We start from the raw sequence: 10,594 nt of genomic DNA, 5'->3' as shown, positions 1-10,594 counted from the left end.
ACTTGGGGTCAACAGTCCAAAGTAACGGGGAGTGCAGGAGAGACGTGACGAAGAGAGTGCAGGTAGGGCGGAGAAGAGTGTCAGGAGTGATTTGCGACAGAAGGGTGCCAGCAAGAGTTAAAGGGAAGGTTTACAAGATGGTTGTGAGACCAGCTATGTTGTATGGTTTGGAGACAGTGGCACTGACGAAAAGACAGCAGGAGGCGGAGCTGGAGGTGGCAGAGTTGAAGACGCTAAGGTTTTCACTGGGAGTGACGAAGAAGCACAGGATTAGGCACGATTATATTAGAGGGACCGCTCAAGTTGGACGGTTTGGAGACAAAGCAAGAGAGGCAAGATTGAGATGGCTTGGGCATGTGTGGAGAAGGATGCTGAATATGGAGCTGTCAGGGAAGAGGAGAAGAGGAAGGCCAAAGAGGAGGTTTATGGATGTGGTGAGGGAGGACATGCAGGTGGCTGGTGTGATAGAGGAAGATGCAGAAGACAGGAAGAAATGGAAACGAATGATCCGCTGTGCCGACCCCCAACGGGAGCAGCCGAAAGTAGTAGTAGTAGACTTTAGAGGAAAAAACAAATAAACAAACAAACAAACAAACAAACAAAGTGAAACGATATTGTGCACTTTCAAAAGTAACTAAGATAAAATCCAAATGTTCCTCTTCGGCAGTCTGTCAAAACGATGATGACTGTGATGCAGTTTAAGCGGAGCAAGTTCACCTGTGTGTCATCAGGCCCGCATTAGAGTGACAATATCGAAATAATAGTGAAGAAGAAGACAAAAACAAAGTAAAAAAAAAGTATGGGAGAGCATGGTGAGGGCTGGTCTTGGTTTGTGCCTGCCTAGATGTGTCTATCTGAGCAGTTGGCATTGGTCTGACTTACTGTACCCTTACTGTCTTTCAGCCAATGGAGTATCTTTTCCGGGATGACTGCACTGATGCCGATCCCGAGGATGGAGTGGTTGGTGGTGGTGTCCGAGATCCCTTGCCCCCTGTCAGAAGTGAACCTCGCTGCCCTTCAGGGATTAATAAATCTCATGACATCGACCTGGTGTGATCAGGAGCTCTATATTCAGACAGTTGATCTTGTGCGAAGACTGTGTTCTTGAAGATGACAGTCCCAGGTCCCACATTTTGCAATTTTGCCCCCTCCTTTGGTAGCAAGAAATATTTTTGCTCTTTCTGTCTCTGGCCACTGAGGATGGTAAGATTCATCGATTCACACTGGTGAAGCTAGCCAGCCAGCCAGCCTTTCAGCCAGCCAGTCTGTCAGCCAGCCAGTCTGTCAGCCAGCCAGCCAGTCTGTCAGCCAGCCAGCCGCATGCATGTTCAAGATTTTGACTGCACCGTTAAAACAAGTGTGCACCGGGTACAATTTGGGATGAAACTAGTGAAAATGCCTGTTTGTGAAAGGTCTAAGTGTGTGTGTGTGTGTGTGTGTGTGTGTGTGTGTGTGTGTGTGTGTGTGTGTGTGTGTGTGTGTGTGTGTGTACACTTATTTGCTAGTGCAGGGGTCCAAAGCAGTCCACAGCTCAGGAGCAGAAAGTGATGGTAATAATGTTCGTTGTTTCAGAGCATTAAAACAAAGTGGATTCGGGCGTTCGTGTTGTCGTGACGCAGATTCAAGCCTGTGGTGCGTCTGCTTTAGTTTGGGGGTAAAAATGACGACTTGACTTGTGAAAGTCTTTCTGTCACACTGATGACGCGCTGCTTGCTGTTCAGTGAAGTGTTCTAGTACAACAATGTGCACACTTGAGTGTTGAACTCCTGTTCACGGTCAGTAGGTGAACTTGACATACACTTAAAAGGGTCCTTTTAAAGGTGCAGCGTTGCGGTCGGCATCACTGATACGTGCCAGCATGAAATGCATATTTGAAATGGGCAGAAGGAGGGAATTAAGTACCCCAATTTAATTCCCCAAAACGTGTTGAAACTGAATTTGTGATGACGGACAAACCCACCGCCCTCTGCTGGCTCCGTCCCTTTGGAAATGTGGGGGACATTCAAGTTTGGCTATGCAAAGTTGACTTTGTTTCCCCTTGTTGTTTTGACTTGACTAAGTAGTAAATTGTGTCGCTAATAACTCGAAATGTATAGCAAACAAATGTCAACAGCTTGGAAACATGTTGTTATTCTTTTCTGCCTTAACATGACACTGGCAAACAGCACATAAAGGAAGCGTGTTAGGTGGTAAACCCTTTAAGACACGTTTATACATCCTATCAACAAAGCCTGCGCCACATTTGATGGCTGTCGCCATAGCTTCCTTACATTCACAGTATTTCACCCAATGTGCAGTGGGAAATGTGACGGCGTGGCGCTAACAAGTGGAAAACAAATCTGCCATCCGTTCCACACGTGTGGTCGAAGCGGACGGTGATGTTAGCGAAAGTAGTAATGAATAAATAAATAGATAAACAAATAAATGTTATGCGTGCGGTACGGACGAAGACTCGGCACTCGGACAGACTTCACTGGTCTTTAATGTAACATTGTCTTATCTTGCAGACGTCCACGTGTACACGGCTACAACTCTCTAGCAACGGAACAACGCTCTTCCTCGAGGCAAGTATACATATAGTATATGTATAGAAGGTTGTGTAGAGAAGGTTGGATGATGTAGGGATAGTGAATCAGCAAGTTCAGTGGATTAGCAAGGAGGAAGTGAGGGCAGCTATGAAGAGGATGAAGAGTGGCAAGGCAGTTGGTCCTGATGACATACCTGTGGAGGCATGGAGATGTTTAGGAGAGATGGCAGTGGGGTTTTTAACTAGATTGTTTAAGTCAATCTTGAAAAGTGAGAGGATGCCTGAGGGGTGGAGAAGAAGCATACCAGTGCCGATTTTCAAGAACCAGGGCGATGTGCAGAACTGTATAGCAACTACAGAGGTATAAAGTTGATCAGCCACAGCATGAAGATTTGGGAAAGAGTAATCGAAGCTAGGTTGAGAGGAGGAGAGGTGATGATTAGAGAGCAGCAGTATGGTTTCATGCCACGAAAGAGCACCACAGACGCGATGTGTGCTTTGACAATGTTGATGGAGAAGTATAGAGACTGCCAGAAGGAGTTGCATTGTGTCTTTGTAGATTTAGAGAAAGCATACGACAGGGTGCCAAGAGAGGAGGTGTGGTATTGTATGAGGAAGTCGGGAGTTGCAGAGAAGTATGTAGGAGTGGGACAGGATATGTATGAGGAAAGTGTGACAATGGTGAAGTGTGCAAGGTTGGAATGACAGATGGGTTCAAGGTGGAGGTGGGATTACATCAAGGATCGGCTCTGAGTCCTTTCTTGTTTGCAATGGTGATGGACAGGTTGACGGACGAGATCAGGCAGGAGTCTCCATGGACGATGATGTTCGCGGATGACATTGTGATCTGTAGCGAGAGTAGGGTGCAGGTTGAGGAGAGCCGGGAGAGGTGGAGGTATGCACTGGAGAGAAGAGGAATGAAAGTCAGTAGGAGGAAGACGGAATACCTATGCGTGAATGAGAGGGAGGACAGTGGAATGGACAGGATGCAAGGAGTGGAGGTGACAAAGGCATATGAGTTTAAATACTTGGGGTCAACTGTCCAAAGTAACGGGGAGTACAGGAGAGAGGTGAAGAAGAGAGTGCAGGCAGGCAGGGTGGAGTGGGTGGAGAAGAGCGTCAGGAGTGATTTGCGACATAAGGGTACCAGCAAGCATTAAAGGGAAGGTTAACAGGATGGTTGCGAGACCAGATACGTTATATGGTTTGGAGACAGTGGCACTGACGAAAAGACAGCAGGAGGCAGAGCTGGAGGTGGCAGAGTTGAAGATGCCAAGATTTTCACTGGGCGTGACGAAGAAGGACAGGATTAGGAACGATTATATTAGAGGGACAGCTCAAGTTGGACGGTTTGGAGACAAAGCAAGAGAGGCAAGATTGAGATGGCTTGGACATGTGTGGAGGAGAGATGCTGGGTATATTGGGAGAAGGATGCTGAATAGGAAGCTGCCAGGGAAGAGGAAAAGAGGAAGGCCAAAGAGGAGGTTTATGGACGTGGTGAGGGAGGACATGCAGGTGGCTGGTGTGACAGAGGAAGACACAGAAGACAAGAAGAAATGGAAACGGATGATCCGCTGTGGCGACCCCTAACGGGAGGAGCCGAAAGTAGTAGTATATATATATATATGTGTGTGTGTGTGTATACATATACTATATACATATACACACACACACACACACACACACACACACACACATATATATATATGTATATAGCGGCCCCTTACCGATGGGCTCCAACACTGGTAAATGCCTTAATTGTCAAAGGTGGGATACTACACCCCCTTCCCTTTTAAGGTAAGAATACAATCAACAACAGTGTCAACAATCATATAAGTTTCACCAGCTTCATAAAGGATTAGAGTAAAACAGATAAGTAATCTTAAAGCACGTTTTTTTTAAACATGTTAAAGTTCATCAAGTTCAGAGTTCAATCTTCTACACTAAACAGTAGTCTCCTTTGTTTGCCTCTTTTCCCTGATCGTGATTTCCGGCAGCAAATATGCCAGTGTTGTTTGTTTTGAAGCTGGTGAAGGTAGTGTACATTATTTGCAAGATATTTACAAGTTATGTGTAGCTATTTCCATGTCACTTTAATGGACTATGTGAACACTGTAGCCTGTTTTATGTCTGTGGCTGTATAATATGAGTTATATAGCATACAGTAACTGGTCTCATCTTCTGTGTCATTTCACTTTTACAAATGTATTCTTTCATGGGGATGACGACAACATTAAAGAGCATTCAACTTCACTACAGCCTCCGACTTTCTCTTGAAGCCTGTTCGCTATCTGTCAATTTGTATGCATCAAGGATAGGCAACATGGTCCAGAAAGGTCCGGTGTGGTTGCAGGTCTTTGTTCCAACCAATGAGTTATGTAACCAGCAGCATAGAACACCATAGGACTGCCCCCGTTACAGTTACACACCTGAGTCTACAAATCAAGGTCCTTAGCAAAGATTATTGGTTGACTAATAGAATGAGGTGTGTAACTGCTTGGTTGGAACAAAGACCTGTCAGGGTCTGTCGTGTGTCAGTTTCCCGTTATATTTTGATAGTCTTGTCTCTGTGTTCACGTCCTGTTCCCCGTGTGATTACCTGTCCCGGCCCTTATGTGTTTCACCTGTGCCTCGCTATCCCTTCCCTCCTGTGTGTATTTAACCAGTGCTCCCCTGTGTGTCAGTGCCAGATTGTCTTGTCTCCTAGAGCAGCATTCCAGCATTTCATGTTAGAGAGTATCCCCGTGTCTGACTGTTTCGTTCCTGGTTTCCGAGTCTCAGTCTCCTGTTTTGGTACCGTCGCCTGTTTGTTAGTCCGCCTGGTTCTTGAAGCCTTGTGCCTGCCGATTTTGTACCGCTGCCTGTCTGATTGCCTTTCTGGATTTTGACCCTTGGACCGAATTATAGACCCTGAGAACTGGTTACTGTCTGCCTGCCTGCATTTGTGTCGGCCAGTCTCTGTGTTCTTGATAGAACAATCTGGCCAAGATGGACACAGCAGAGCAGGACTCCGTGCTCGCTACCCTCGAAGTGCAGGAGCGTCGGCTCCGACAACAGGAGGAGAAGATTGAACAGGTGCGTCTGGCTGTGGCAGAAGCTTCCCAGCGCAGTGAAGCGGTGTGCGGCACAGTTACCGCTCAAGTCAACTACGTCATCGGACAGCTTCAAGCCATGGGCTCAGCCACTCACCCCTCTCAGTCAGCTGAAACCCCTGCGCCGGCCTCATCGTCAGCTCCGGCACCAGAACCGCCTCTGGCTCCTGCTCCTCCCTCAGAAGTCAGACCCGTCAGGCTCTCCAGTCCGGAAAGATTCTCTGGGGAATCCGATGACTGCCGCCCCTTCCTCTCTCAGTGCGAGCTCCACACACACACAATATGTACACTATATGTATAAAAGTTTTGGGATAACTGACCATTACACCTACGGGAGCTGTAATGACATCTTAGTCTAAATCCATAGAAAGCCATATTCCACGAAGCTCCCGGCGCACAGTTTTTGTGCCGATGTTAATGCCAGGGGAAGTTTGGATCCCTGCAGAGTCAACAGAGCGTTGGCGACTTGAGTTGCTGTTGTCCTTAAAGGCTTGCACTTTTCAATAATAGCACTTACAGTTGGTTGACGGTGGAATATCCAGCAGGGATGAAATGTGACGAGCGGACTCATTGCAAAGATGGCATCCAGTACCACGCTTGAATTGAAAATGTGTACAAGATGATATTGAAAATGAGGAAAGCATTAGGAAGGAAAGGTGATGACATATGAAGCATAAAGAATAAACGGGATGACATTGAGCCCAAAGATATCTTTTGAGCACCTAAGCTAGAGAGGACGATGTTGTGAACAGAGCTACTAGTACAGCAAGTACGCCCCTGGTACAGCAAGTACGCCGCTGGTACAGCAAGTACTGTAAAAGCGATGGATGTGTGTGAAGGAGAGATGCTGGGTATATTGGGAGAACGATGCTGAATAGGAAGCTGCCAGGAAAGAGGAAAAGAGGAAGGCCACAGAGGAGGTTTATGGACGTGGTGAGGGAGGACATGCAGGTGGCTGATGTGACAGAGGAAGACGCAGAAGACAAGAAGAAATGGAAACGGATGATCCGCTGTGGCGACCCCTAACGGGAGGAGCCGAAAGTAGTATATATATATATATATATATATATATATATATATATATATGTGTGTGTGTGTGTGTGTGTGTGTGTGTGTAATATATCTATACACACACACACACACACACGTATATATATAGCGGCCCCTTACCGATGGGCTCCAACACTGGTAAATGCTTTAATTGTCAAAGGTGGGATACTACACCCCCTTCCCTTTTAAGGTAAGAATATTGTGGCGAACGTAGAAGCAACGACAAAGGTAACTTTGCAGCCCCTTTATTGAACTCACACAGAAACAAGAACTTACAGAAATGTGTTACAATACATGGGGGTCATCTACTCGAACAACAAAGTTGTTCAGGGTTTCAGTTCCAAGGTTACACAACACAACAGAATGACAACTACAATTACACCACAACACATAGTAATCACATAAACACATAAAACCACATAAAACACTTACAAAACATTTAATAACAACTGACAATCTGCACGCAGTGCCTGATGGGTAAACCAGGACAATTGGCACAATTCTGACGGGGTAGCAACTTCGCTACATTACCCCCTCCAGCGTGTCGCCTGTCCTCAGCCGACAACAAAGTCCCTATAGCGAAGGGGAAGCCGTCTCCGCCGCCGCGGGGTCACGGGTCCCTGTTCCCCACTGTCTGTCCGGTTGGTAGGGCCTGTGGGTGTAGGAGGGACCGTCCCGGATGGGCTAAACTGATCTACAGGTTCTTCAGCCAAGGGGCGGTAAGGTGCCAAACAGTCCCGGTGCAGAACTACCACCCGCCCCCGGACACACAGTTTCACCCGGTACACAACATCTGAAAGCTGCTCCAACACCTCACAGGGCCCCACCCACTGGCTGGCGAGCTTGGGGGAGACTCCTCTCTTCCGGATTGGGTTGAAGACCCACACCTTTGCTCCTGGGGTGAAGGAGCGGCCCTGACAACGAGTGTCATATGCCCGCTTTTTTTTTTGCACCTGCCTGTTCCTGATGCTGCCGAGCAAACACTTGTGCCTCGGCCAGACGTTGTTGGAGGTCCCGCAGGTACTCGAAACCGGGTATCTTGGGAAGGTCAGTACCCGGGGGCGTGCCAAAGGCTAAGTCCACAGGGGTCCGCAGTTCTCTCCCGAACATGAGCGCGGCCGGTGTACACCCGGTACTTTCTTGTACCGCCGACCGGTACGCCCACAGGACCAGGGGTAGATGACAGTCCCAGTCTCGCTGGTGCCGTGAGGTGACAATAGCGAGTTGTGTTGTGAGCGTTCGATTGAACCTCTCCACCAGTCCGTCGCTCTGGGGGTGGAGGGGCGTGGTCCTGGTCTTCTTCACCCCCATGCGTTGACACACCTCAGCGAATACCTGTGCTTCGAAGTTCCGCCCCTGATCGCTGTGTATTTCTTCGGGCGCACCGAACCGACAGAACATCTCACACACCAGCCGCTCGGCTGTAGTGGCAGCGCTCTGGTCTGGGACCGCATACGCCTCAGACCATTTGGTAAAGTAGTCCATGGCCACAAGGACGTACCGGTTTCCGTTGTCTGTGGTGGGAAATGGGCCAAGAAAGTCCACACCGACCCGTTCCATGGGGGGCCCCCACCTGATCTTGTTGTAGAGGGGCATGGGAGCGTCTGGTTGGTCCTTTCTTGGCAGTGCAGGCATCACAACAGTGCACAAAAAGTTCAGTGTAATGCCTGCATCCGGCCCAGTGGAACCGTTGGCGCAGTTTGTTCAGCGTCTTTGCCACCCCATAGTGACCTGCCCCCACCGAGCCGTGGGCTGCCCGTAGCACTCGTTGGCGCCAGTCCTTGGGCACCAGTAACTGCCACACACTTCTTCCCCGGCCCGGCGCTTGCCAGACTCAGTACAACGGTCCATCACGCCGGGCCAAGGTGGCCCACTGGGAAAAGTAGGCCTTGGTCTCCACCGACATGGCAGAGACAGCTTGCCAGTGGGGGTGTGCCTTGGCGTCGACCCACTGTCCCACCCTGGCCAGGGTGGGATCACTATCCTGCGCTGTTTGCCACTCCTGCTTGTCCATTGCCATCAGCCACGCCTCCTCTGGCTCAACCTGCCGCGTGGTGGATACTTGGAGGATTGCTCTGTCTCGCTCCTCTTGGCGCTCACAATGTCTACAATCCTTGCGGGGACGACGGGAGAGGGCATCTGCATTGCTGTGCAGGCGCCCGGCTCGGTGCTGGGTCTCAAAGTCGTAGCTCTGCAGCTCCTCAATCCACGTAGCCACCTGGCCTTCGGGCTCCTTAAAGCTGAGCAGCCAGATCAGGGCCGCATGATCCGTCCGCAGGAGAAAGGTCTGGCCATAGAGATAGGGGCGAAAATGATTGAACGCCGCGACCACCGCCAGGAGCTCGCGTCGTGTAATGCAGTAATTGTGTTCAGGGCAGCTCAAGACACGACTGTAGTAAGCCACCACTCTCTCTCCCCCAGCAACTTCCTGAGACAGGACGGCCCCCAGCCCCACATTGCTGGCGTCTGTGTCCACGATGAAGCGGCACTTAGGATCAGGAAGGGCCAGGATGGGTGCAGTGATCAAGGCGGTGCGGAGCCGGGCAAAGGCGGCTGCACAGTTGTCGTCCCAGTGGAACTCCCGTCCCTTCTCGGTGAGACGGTGTAGGGGACTGGCAACGGAGGAAAAGTTGCGGACAAAACGTCGGTAGTAGGAGATGAGCCCCGTGAAGCTGCGCACCTCGCTGACGTTTCGCGGAACTGGCCATTTCTCGACCGCCTCCACCTTAGTAGGATCAGGGGCCACGCCCTCTGCCCCCACCACATGGCCCAAAAACTTGGTCTCACGTCGAAGGAGGTGGCATTTCTTGGGGTGCAGGCGCAGGCCCGCCCCCCCAATGGCTGGGAAGACCTGACGGAGGTTCTCTAGGGCAAGCTCGAAGTCAGCGGCATGAACCAGAAGGCCATCAAGGTAAACCACGCACCGGTTGCGGGGAATGTGAGCCAGCACCCTCTCCGTTAGTCTCTCGAACGTGGCGGGGTCATTGCAGAGACCAAAGGGCATCACACGAAACTGCCAGAGTCCCTGACCGATGGTGAAGGCCGTCTTGGGTCTGGCTTCTGGTGCCAGCTCCACCTGCCAGTAACCGCTCCGTAGGTCAAGTGAGCTGAACCACTGTGAACCTGCGATGTGGTCCAGAGCGTCGTCATTGCGGGGCAAGGGGTAGGAGTCCTTGCGAGTTGCATTGTTCAGCCGATGAAAGTCCACACAGAACCTCCAGGTGTCATCTTTCTTTTTGACCAGGATGGCAGGGGCGGCCCAAGGGCTATTGGATGGCTCTATCACCCCGGCCGCAGCCATCTCTAGAATCATCCGCTCTGCAGCTTCACGCTTGGCAAGCGCTAACCGGTAGGGTCGCAGTCTAATGGGTGGGGTTGTACCAGTGTCGATTGTGTGCTGCACCAGGTTGGTCTGGGTGCACTCCTCTTCGCGTGCAGCGAAAATCTCAGCGAACTGTTGGAGCAGGTCTTTCAGCTGTTGACTCTGCTGAGGGTCCAGCCCTTCACTGCTCCGCTGATACAGCTTCTGGATGGCGGCAACAGTGTCCGGCGAGGGTGTCTGAGGAACGGTAGCCTCGATGAGGGTCGTCGTCATTGTTGGTGGGCTAGGCAGTGTCGTCATCCCCTCGGTTGGCAGTGGAGATGGGGGCGGCGGCGGCATGGTGACAGGTGGAGTTGGCTGGATGTGGATACGTCCCACCTTCCTCTCTGGACGGCGCCGGAGGGCCAGGGTCTCTGTGCCAAGGTGAATGGCATTACTCGACACATCGACCAGAGCCCCCCGGCGAGTCAGCAAATCCAGCCCGATGATGCGAGGGTCTTGTATTTCAGCCAACCAAAACTCGTGGGTGGCTGCAACTTTCCCTGCCCGCACCTGCAGTGCTCTCTTCCCCAGCATGCTGGTTAGTTCCCCAGTCACAGTTCT

The sequence above is a fragment of the Lampris incognitus genome, unplaced genomic scaffold, assembly GCF_029633865.1.
Source record: "Lampris incognitus isolate fLamInc1 unplaced genomic scaffold, fLamInc1.hap2 scaffold_98, whole genome shotgun sequence".
Classification (NCBI taxonomy): domain Eukaryota; kingdom Metazoa; phylum Chordata; class Actinopteri; order Lampriformes; family Lampridae; genus Lampris; species Lampris incognitus.
This window is presented reverse-complemented; position numbering follows the sequence as displayed.